The 11,545-nt window shown below is 45.6% G+C and overlaps 1 protein-coding gene across 1 annotated transcript in view; it reads left to right on the forward strand.

Moving 5' to 3' along the window:
* The first annotated feature begins 263 nt into the window (after positions 1-263).
* LOC141271417 (uncharacterized) overlaps positions 264-11,545 on the forward strand; it is an 89,997-nt gene continuing 78,715 nt past the window's right edge. Inside the window, exon 1 of the mRNA XM_073681500.1 lies at positions 264-323. The gene's annotated coding sequence lies outside the window, so the exon portion shown is untranslated. The remainder of the gene's footprint in view (positions 324-11,545) is intronic.

The raw sequence follows: 11,545 nt of genomic DNA on the forward strand, positions 1-11,545 counted from the left end.
TCCGCTCCGTACACCTCGTACACACGCGGCTCTGCTCCGTACGCCTCGTACACACACGGCTCCGCTCCGTACACCTCGTACACACGCGGCTCTGCTCCGTACACCTCGTACACACACGGCTCTGCTACATCCACACTGTAAACCCCTCCTGACCCCACACATAACCTTCCCCTCATCCAGCACCATGACAACCAGCACAGCAGAGTCCTGCATCCACTGAGGCCCCTGATCATGTGACCCCTGACTCCTCCCCTCCTGTGACCTCATCACAGGTCCTGTGCGCACAGAGCAGCCATATATGTGTGGCGGCTCTGCAGGTGGAGGTATGTGGAGATCCCCCATTACTAAGAATTATAACGCTTTCCTCCCTCTCCTCTGATAGATACATATGACCCAACTATGAAACTCCGGAAGTCAGGACACACATATTGCTCCCATAGTACAGCGCCCCCTGTCTGACACACAGTATAATGGTTGGGTCACATTGGAGGCTCCTGTGAGGCCTGCTTCCAGTAGCTCCTGTAGATGACTCACTACTATTGAGGTGATTATATTGGAGGTGATACCAGGATCCTCACAGCCGCCATCCTCGTCTCCTCATTACAGACCAGGCTGGAGTGGAGTTGCTGCAGTGAGGGGGATAATGAGGCACAGGGATAATTTAGATTACAGGAGATGTTTTTCCTTGAATAGGAATAAGTCATATATAAATTACATACACATCACCTTTATAAATGTATTCATTTTATGGCTTTTAATGCTATTTTTGGGAATTGTTCAAGTTTTTAATGTAAACATCAAAAGTATTTTTTGTTACACAGTGCAGCACTGACAGGCTTAAGTCTCTTAGACGTGGACCATCTTAGTTAAAATGCATGAAATGCTTTTGATGCCCAGATGACTGGAAGAATATGCCTTTGTGAGAAAGGCAAAGAGATTTAAAATAGACAAGAGAACTCTTCAAAGAGTTGGACAACAAAAGGGTACATGTGTTTATACATAAGCTGGGCAGTGGAAGAAACCTATTGTCCTTTCAAGGGAAATCATTTACATTTACACTACACACCTTTGTCCCTGTAAGAGAAGTGTTGCACCTGCAACAGATATGTCTCCAAAAGAAAACATGGAATATTGGAATTTGTATAAATCTGATATTAATGAGACCTACATTTTCAGCACTGGGGCTAACAGGGGAAGAAGATGCATATTTTTTTTACTGTAACCCCTGCCTATGAGCTGCATATCCATAGTGGCCAGATAACTGACAACAGTTATGCCATGTTTACTATCTAAGTAAAGATTAAATCCCGATGGAAAATATTACACCAGTCTCAAACTTCTGCGATCATCCGGTGACTAGTTATCGCATAAGTTGGGATTTCATAGAATCCTGAGGGGCTCAGGACAGCCCTGCCCATGTGAGGTCATCACGGTGTGGGTGGGACTCAGGTGCTCAAAAAAGATCAAGGCGAATTATAATCTGGGTTCCTGTACAGCAATACATTTCGGTCTATGCATAATTTCCGTCCACTGGACATTCTTCAAACGAAGCTCTCTCCTTTGCTAGGCCGAATCATATCTATGATCGGTGTAAGTTTTTATTTTAGCCCTTTTATTTTATGTAACTGTATATGCTGCATTCTTTTGTCCCCTTTGTAAAATCTTTTGTATATTTTTCATTAACCCTGCCTCCCTTTAGATTGAATATATAATTTAATAGTTCTGTTCATTTTGTTCTGTAACCGCGCCTCGAAGTTATATACTACTGATCAGGCATCTAGTCAGCATTTATAAATGATTAGTGGTGGCAGCGAGTATTCTGGGGTTATCGTGGAATTAGCAGTAATCGTACCGGGGGCATATTCCATGTGTTGAAATCCGGAGGTGTATAAACCATACACTCACTATTAGTTTCCCGATAACTGGCCTATTAGTGCAAACAGCCTGCAGCTTTCTCTGTTAATCATCGGCCAATTGTGTAATTGTCTGGACGATAGGGGGCAGGAGAGAGATGTTCGATACAAAGATAACAGCAGGTGGTTCTGTGTGACCTTCCTGGGCTGTTATTTGCGGATAAAATCCATTTAATTTACAACACAAATGTGACCTAAATGATGACAAAAATGTGGGGGACGATTCTGCAGTAATTTGCGCCACTCTTGTGGTATAATTTATGATTATTCTGTTGACTGCGGTCTGTCACGGTCACGCCCCTCCCTGCAAAACTCCGCCCACTCTTTAAAATGTTGGCGCTAGCCGAGACATGTGTACATACGGGAAAAGTCTAATTGTATAAAAATTTAACAATCAGCTCTATGTGTAATGTTTAATATTACAAAAAGCGATTTTATCGTAAAAAAATAAAAATAAAGGGTCCCAGCTTTTTCCAGCTAACCCTTCATTAAGACAGGCATGTAAATTGCCAGTGTTCATTTATCTGGGCTGTAATCTTCTGTAACGATCTGTCCAGAAATAATGAAACTCCCTGCAGCAACTCCATTCTAGCTGTCTCAGTACAGCGATGACTAATTTGGTGTTGCTGCTCTGATGTTTCTGTGCACACTGCGCTGTCTATAAGGACGTCCTCTGTACAGCAACTCCATTCTAGCTTTGTCACTACAGAGATGACAAGATCAGCATTGCTGCACTGAGGTTCATGATTTCTGTGCACACTGTACTCTATAACAGTGGTGGCGAACCTATGGCATGCCTGCCAGAGGGGGGACACAGAGCCCTCTCGGTGGGTATGCTATCTCCTCATCACTAGCGTCGCCGAAACTTTCCTCTGCCTGCGCGCCATACCCATCATCACTAGAACCATCGAAACTCCCATCAGGCCGCACGCTGTCCCATCAGGCTGTATGCGTGCTAAGGAGAGTAAAGGGGATGGCGCACGGCCTGATGGAACAGCACGTGTCCTGATGGGAGTTACAACAGCGCTAGTGATGACGGGGGTGGCGCAAACCACCCAGGCTGATGAGAGGGCACGCACGCAGAGGTGAGTTGCTGCACCGAGGCTCATGATTGCTTTGCACACCGTACTGCCTATTCTACTGGTTACACTAAGGCTTGCATGCACATAAGCACATATAATAAATAATAAGGCTGAAGTCAGCAGGTCCTGCCAACAATCTGATGTGTATGGGGCCTCTCGACTTTCCTTCCATACTTTATGCGAGGAAAGGAAAGGATCCGGCATCTTGGAAATCCAATGCTTGATACTCTTGTTCTCTCTAAAGATAAGCCGCCGCTAGAGGAGCCTGATATCTGCTAATAGACGTTTGTCGGAGTGCTCCTTTGTATGTGATAGTCAGGAGAGATAGCTGTCAACCAGTTATATGGTTTATAGCTATCCAATGTGTCTGAGGGCCTTAAAGGGACTCTGTCTTCATAGGACGACTGTTGAAACCAAGCACAGGCCCTCCATGCACCCTTGGTGCAGCCAAACATTTAAGTGCATCTTCCCACTTGCTTGTTTTCCTATCACCCATGACAGCACCACAACGAGAGAGGGGATCCGCCCTTCCAGGACAGGAAACCTACAGAATAAAAGGGAAACCTTGTTAAAACGGCGGCAGAAGAAAGAAGAGAAGATTATTCCCAGACCTGGGCCGGTTGGTTTCCAACAGGGCACAGTCTCTGCTGTGGCTGGCGCCAGGGACCTGGAAGCGCCATGGTGGGTCCAAGGGGACCTGTCCCGTCGGACGGGCGCGAGCAGCCCCCACACCATTACCTTATGGTGGCCTGGCAGCGCGCATCCCGGTTGCGCAGGATGCTATCCAGGAAATCGCGCCCTAAGATGCACGCCGGTGAAAAAAGAAGTAGCGAAGACCCATGTCTTCTAACATGTTTCCGGCTACTGTTTTTTACCAGCCTGCGGCCCTGATGACGAGCGTACCGGAGGTTCCTTGATGGAGAACCTTAGACAGGCTTACCTGTTGAAGATCCAGATACGACTGAGCGGCGCCCCTGCCTGGGGTTGGGAGCCCCAGCTCCTTGCATCAGTGGAGAAGCTGCTGTGGAACTGCTCCCCTGTCTGGGGTCGACAGCTCCAGCTCTGCAGGTCAGTGAGAGAGCAGCTGTGGAACTGCGCTCCTGTCTGGGGTCAGCAGCTCCAGCTCTGCACATTAATGGGCGCTCCTGTGGAGCTGCGCCCCTGCCTGGGGTCAGCAGCTCCAGCTTTGATCGGCGCACTATTGGAGGTGCCCCTGCCTGGGGTTGGCCACCCCAGTATTGCTCCGGCACGGCCGGATGGAGAGGAACTGGCCTGTGACTTGGTCCAGCCTCCGAATCCGTACAGCTGGTGGTGAGTGATCTTCGTGAATGTTTACCTTGTTTATGGGGCCCTTTCCTTGTTATGGGTACTAGGAAAGGCTGAAGGAAGTTAGCGCAAAAATGGGTGTGTGTGCGCTCTGTAAGACCCCATCTGGGTCAAGGGCCTCATGCTTTAAATTTGGCTTCAGGACGGAAGCTGGACCTTAGACCTCTAGGCTAAAGTTAGCTGCATGTCTGGGCCGCACAGAGCCTAATGATAGGGCTTCAGAATTTACCACAAAAATGAACCTCAATCTGCTCAGTAAATGTTAAAGTAACACTCAGAGGTTTTTACTGTTGTCCTCCAGTCTGTTTACTCCATCCATGGGACGGCACATGGTGTTAATACAGCACATGGTCTCTCTGAAGGTCTGCTGTCCAGCTACGTCTCATCAGTTGGCTCCTTCGGGAGGGGCTAGTCTGACAATTGAGATTTACCACCCAAAGGAAAGGTTTATCCTTCATTCAGAGGGATTGCTCTTTTAAATAAAAATCTGAGCACAGTCCCTCATAAAGCCTCTTTGCGCTTCATCATAGTGCTTCATAGCGTAGCGCCTCATGGCACATCATAGTGCCTCATAGCATAGCGCTTCATAGCACATCATAGCACTGCATAGCGCCTCATAGCACACCTTGGTGCTTCATAGCACATCATAGTGCCTCATGGGCACATCATAGCATAGTGCCTCATAACGCATCATTGTGTCTCATAGCGCTTCATAGCACATCATAGTGCCGTATAGCGCCTCATAGCATAACATATTATAGTGACTCATAGCATATCATAGTGCCTTATGGTGCATTCATAGTGCTGTATAGCGCTTCACAGTGCCTGTTAGTACCTCATGGGGCCTCATAGTGTCTCTCGGTGCTTCATGGTGCCCCTGTGCCTTGTAGTGCTTTATAGGGTGTCTGAGCCTTGTAGCGCCCCTGTGCCTCATAGTCCCTCTTTGTAAAGGTACTGGTTGCACAACTAAGTTTGTCTGGCAAAACCAAGTTCAGTGACTGTAAACTGTGCATGGCAAGCTTACCGAATTCAGGGTGAAAAATATCCTAGCCTCTATTTTGAGACAGAGGGTTGCAGTATTCCTGGCTGGTGCTCAGCTGGCTCGGTGGAATGCCGGTTGGAGGCAGGTGACAATAAGAGCGCTTCCTTAGTTTTGCAGGTTAATAATAAACCTTGTAGGGTTTCACTCTTAAAGGTAGGAGGCATCACGTAGTGCTCATACAGCCATTGCGGGTTTGGTCCAATCAAGCGCAGTTTTATTGCTTTTTACAGGTTGCACAGAAGTCATAAACATTAATATTACTGGTCTTGTCCAAGCGCTGACTAAATAGGACAGACCCTGACTACTCATATACAGATCAGCTAACCCAGCTTGATCAAACAAAACAATATTTATTCAGGGCAACCACTGATACTAGCTGACTCAGCTCAGGTGGAGTCTGGCCTGTGTTTCTGATTAGCTCCAAGACGCATACCGTCTGCTCTGCTTTCCAGTAGTCTGACTAAGGTGAATGCCTAGCCTGCTCTGGTGCTTAGCTCTCCAGGTGCCCTAATTAAGACCTGTAAAGCTATTATTCAACCCAGGCCTACCTGGGTTTGCTACAACCCGAAGGGGCTGTACAGATTCCTGAGAGTTAGATCATTGGAAATGGACTCTATAAGATCTGCTATTAAATCTGCAGTTCCTAATTGATATATAGTAATATAGGCGTTTTAGGAGGTATACAATGAGGTTCCAATTCACATAAAACATCAAATTTCCTGAGAATAGTTCTTGCCATAAAATGAGGATTTAGGCTTTCAGTTTGTGTCCTTCCATTCAGATGTTAATGAGCCTTATGGCTTTATGGAAAATTATAGTAGTCAGGACAACTCTCATATCGAAGGAAGAGGCATTGACAATAGTTTACCTCAACTATTTCGGGATTATGGGCCGATCCATCGAGTGCTGCGGAACTCACTGGGCAGTGAGTAAGCGTTGTGGTCTCCCAAGGTAGAATATATATATGTCAAAATGAATAAGCAGTCTGGCCACAACTCTAAATAACTCTAATCTCCTACATTCCAGTAGTAGCATGGTCACAGGTACACACCCGTGGGCTGCTTCTAAAGATCCGGTTCCTCTAACCTAAAGAAGCTTTAGGCAGTATATAAGAAAGCTCCATTCATCTATACATGGTCACCACGGAAAGATCTTGTCATGCAACAGAGTAGCTTTATCTTGCGTAAACCATTATGGAGGAACTCGATCAAGATCCCTAATAACACTTATGTCTAATCAGTTCAGATTATCTTTATCAGCACCTCATATAAAGAGGAAGAGAATTGCAAGCGGACCTTTTTAGTCGTAGACTACTGGAACAGTGTCCAACCTGCATTGAATAAGCAAGGAATGTGAAAGTGCGTTTTGAATCTAGGCCCATTTTCAGTCCAAAGAGGGAACCCTGGGATCTGAATCCAGTGCTTACGGCTCTAACAAGCCTTCTCTTGAACCCATGGATTCAGGGTCTTCACATTAAAGACTTTTATCCCGGTGGCCTTGACTTCAGCATGGTAAGTTAGTGACATTCAAGGATTTGTCGGTTAATCCTTTGTTTATACAGATTCTAGAAGATGGGCCCGTTACGGAGCTACCTTGTCTTCCGAAGATGGCTTCCAATTTCCATAAAAGTCAGGAAATTGTGCACCCTATTTTCTGTAATAATCTAGGAATCCATGGCAGAACAATAAGAAAGAGGATGTTCCCATCAATCATTTTGTAAGGTTGCGATTCAGTCTTCACCTTGCACATTCTATAGACACTATAGGCTTGATCTGGGATCTTCTGCTGTCCTTTCATTTAGGAAAACTGTTCTACAGGCTGTGGTCCCACCCTAACTTTAAAGTTCTTTCTCTGTAAATCGCTCCTTGTGACGCTGTCATGGGTGATAGGAAAACACTAAATTACTTACCGGTAATGTGATTTTCCTGAGCCCATGACAGCACCCTTATATTCCCTCCCATCACTGATAGAAGTTGATCACTTTATTTCCTTCGTGGTGTTTGATTCACGCCGTATGTAGAAGGAAAAATCATGGGATATATAACTATTAAGTAGTGTCCTGTCATGCTCTGTAAACAACTGAGGTGGTGGAGAGGCGCCGCCCTTATATTCTGTAGGTTTCCTGTCCTGGAAGGGCGGATCCCCTCTCTCGTTGTGGTGCTGTCATGGGCTCAGGAAAATCACATTACCGGTAAGTAATTTAATTTAGTGTTTTCCATCTTCCCTTCCCTGGTTCTATAATCCAGAGCTGTTAATCAAAATAGAGGGAGGGCGAACATAGAGGAAAAAAAAACAAGTAGATGAGCTCTTAAATATTTGTGCGCACCGAGTGCTTATTCTTGGTTTGAATAGACAGTCTGTGCTGCCAGAGTCGCTTTAAAGGGGTTGTACATTGAAAACTATCACCTAACTATGGGATAGGTGAGAACTTGCTGATCAGTGAGTGTGTGACCACTGGGACCTGCACCGATTAGCAAAATGGTGAATTTCTATCCCCGTTAAAAAATGGAGCAGCTGTTTGGATGCCCGACCACTACGCTATTCATTCTCAATGGGGCTGCTGGAAAAAGCAGAGCACTCTGCAGCTCCATAGGACAAGAATGGAGTTCAGACTGAGTATGTGCACTGCTGCTCGATTCTAAGAGATAAAAGTGTTCCATTCTGCCAATCAGTGCAGATACCAGCCGTTGGACACCACCAATCACCTATCCTCTTAGTGATATTTTAGTATTATGTACACAAGGGGTGGCCAATTTATTTTCCCAAGGGGCCACATGAGAGGCTGTGACTGTTGTAGAGGATTGAACCAATTTTCCTCAATATTAATATAATTACTATTTTATATTATTTGTATCACTTAATACTGAGCAGAATTAATTCCGCTGACTCGCTGCTACATGTTACAATAGCAATTATTGTAACTTGTATCCTTACTTGTAGTAGCGAATCGGCACCATATAATTCACTGCTTTTTATAAAGTTTATAAATGAATTGCTATTGTTATTCAGCCATTGTACCTTAATAAACAGCTACACACAGCATGATGTCCCCACATCCCCTTACACAGCCCCCCCCACACACACAGTACGATTCCCAATACAGTATGATGCCCCCGCAGCTCCCCAACATAATTAGATGGCCTCACAGCTCCCCACACATTATGATGGATCTCAGAGCCCTCTACACATGGTTTGATGTTCATCACAGCCCCCCACACAGAGTTATGGCTCCCATATCCATCCACAGAAAGTAATGATGGTTCCCACCGCGTCCCACACATGGTATAATGGTCATCACAGGTCCCCCACAACACCCCAGACAGTATAATAGTCACCACAGCACCACCTATATACTTTGAGACCCCATGCCCAAAAAGCCCACCTTGCTTTCATAACCCCAGTGCACACTGAAGCTCTGCACAGCAGACGCGATGTAGTGAATTTTTCACGTCTTCTGTCACAGTTGCTTGCGCTGAACAGTGGGAGGAACCAGCGCCTGTTTTCTCCTCCAATATATTCACGTCGGCAGGGTTGCCTACTCCAATACGTATTAGCACGCCGGTAGGGTTACCAAATTTACTTTTTCATTTTTCTGGACAGACAGGCAAAAAAATTTTATGGACACACTGGAAAATCATAAATCATTATGACTGTAAATGATACATATCTACAGTACATAATTATGATATTAAGACAATAGCTGCATTCACTGTAAAATGCTGAAAATTACAGTAAAAATTATCTGTATAAGTTTCTTCAGCTTAAAAATCATGGACACCTTAAACTTTTTTTGGATTGGGCAAAAAATTGCCATATTTTTACAGTCTGTCCTGGAATTTCTGGATGGTTGGCAACTTTGAATGCCAGGAGGGGGGGGTGGACGGTCGCATGGTTCAGCCCGTTGGCCACTGTTTACGGCCCTTTGGCTGCCTTGATCCACGAGCCAGACAGGAACAGCCAGAGGGCCGCATATGGCCTGCTTGCTGCACTTTTCCCAGGTCTAATGTAATCCATCTATGAATTATAGATTTGTTATTACAAATTATGTACTCCTTGGCTAAAAATACTCCTGAAAATTGCTAACAGGAGTATTTTTACCCCTCTGTAAAATATGTAGTTTGACCTCTGCCAGAGCCGGTCCTATGGAACAGTGGGGGGCACCATCAGTCAGAGCCTCAGCAACTGATGGCCCTTTAAAGGAAACCTGTCACCAGTTTTTTAGCGCGTGAACCAATGCCACCACGTTTCTAAGCGCCTGTACTCCATCACATAGATGTGTTCATCATCCCCTATCTATCCCTGTATGCCACCAAAAATAACTTTTTATTTTCCCCTTTGCTGTATGTAAATGCTTTGGATCTGGTCCAATGGGCGTCATTTCCTCGTAGTCTGTGACGCCTCTTTGCCCCCAAAAGCCGTCCTCCGGCTTTTATTGGTGTGGATGACACATCCAACATCATCCAAATAGCTGAAAGAGATCTCGCGCCTGTGCATTAGCACCATCACCTTGCGCAGGCGCACTTTATCCTGCCCAAGTGCGGCAAAGCACAAAACATAACTGCGCCCGGGAAACATCATTCCGGTGAATTGGTTCATGTAAAAAGTAGCTGGAATGACATTTCCCGGGCGCGGTTATGTTTTGTGCTCTGCCACACTTGGGCAGGATAAAGTGCGCCTGCGCATGGGGACGATTCTAATGCACAGGCATAAGATCGCTTTCGGCTATGTTGATGATAATGGACGCGTCCTTCACATCAATCAAAGCCAGAGGATGGCTTTTGGCAGCAAAGACATAGAGAAAATGACGCCGATCTTACCGGACCAAAAGCATTTACATACAGTGCTGGGGAAAATAAAAAGGAATTTTTGGTGGTATACAGGGAGAGTTAGGGGACGATGAACACATCTCTGTGATGCAGTACAGGCTCTCAGAAAGTTGGTGGCATTGGTTCACACATTAAAAAACAGATGACAAGTTCCGTTTAATAAAAATCCATAAAAAAATAGTTTCGTCCCATATGACTTCTACAACAGATCAGGCTGTATGGGCCACACAGAATGGTAAGCGGCCACAGAAGGCCGATATACACCAAGACACTGCTGGAACCTAATACATTGGTTACATAAGCGATTGCTATGTTCTTATTTTCTTTTTCTTTTTTTTTTTTTTTAAATATATATTTAAAAGCTTCTGAGGAAAGAAGTTGTCAGTGTGATCTGAGCGATTTAGTGCCGGTCTACTGGGGAGGACTTTGCTACAGATCGTTTCCCCAACAACTTGCAATGTGTGAACACACTCCGAGCTTTAGAAATGAAAATTCAACCCGTAGTTTGAAAACAGTTTTTTTTATTAAAATACATTTACAAATAAGTAACAAAAAGGAGAAAGATATTAAATTTGTTTATAAATACAAGTCTATAACAGTGAACTTTACAAATCAATACATAGAATTAAGCCACGTTAGGGATAAGTAACGATAAAAACAAACGACACACAAGTGACATCACCCTCCCCTCCGCCCCCACAGACCCAGCAACATGCAGCCCCACGTGACTGACATCACCCTCTTCCCTGTGCAGACCAACCCCCCCCCCACATGCAGCTCCATGTGTGTGAAATCAACCCCCACCCCACCACATGCAGCCACCTGCAAGTAACATCACCCACTGCCCTGAGCAGCGGCCTGGCATACACCCCACACGAGTGACATTACCTCCCCTTCACCATGCAGACCCCCAGCGTGCGGCCCCAAATGATTGATTTTATCCCCTTCCCTTTACAGCCTCCCAGCATGCAACTTCATACAACACTATCATGCATGAGTCCCCCAGCATGCAGCCCCATGCAAGTAATTTGGCCACAATCCTCGCACAGCCCCCATGAGTGACATCACTCCCTTCCGCCTGGTACCACTGACCTGGATGCTGGACCGGAGTCCTGTGAATTGGTCAACTTATCTTTAGTCCCAACTGTCCCCAATACAGTGGAAGTCCCGGATTTGGGTATATGCCCAGAAGTCTCGGGCTTCTGCTGAATTTCACTTACTGCCACGGCCCCTCTGACATCTCTTCCTGCCAGGCGAGAAATAAATGGTAAATGGGAGTGGATTGGTGTTTGGCTAAGGATGTGACCAAAATTTGCTGCAGCGCGCTATGCGTGCCGCTACATCTGTCCCTCTTTA

The sequence above is a fragment of the Phyllobates terribilis genome, unplaced genomic scaffold, assembly GCF_046119375.1.
Source record: "Phyllobates terribilis strain yellow unplaced genomic scaffold, ASM4611937v1 Scaffold_5__5_contigs__length_657084704, whole genome shotgun sequence".
Classification (NCBI taxonomy): domain Eukaryota; kingdom Metazoa; phylum Chordata; class Amphibia; order Anura; family Dendrobatidae; genus Phyllobates; species Phyllobates terribilis.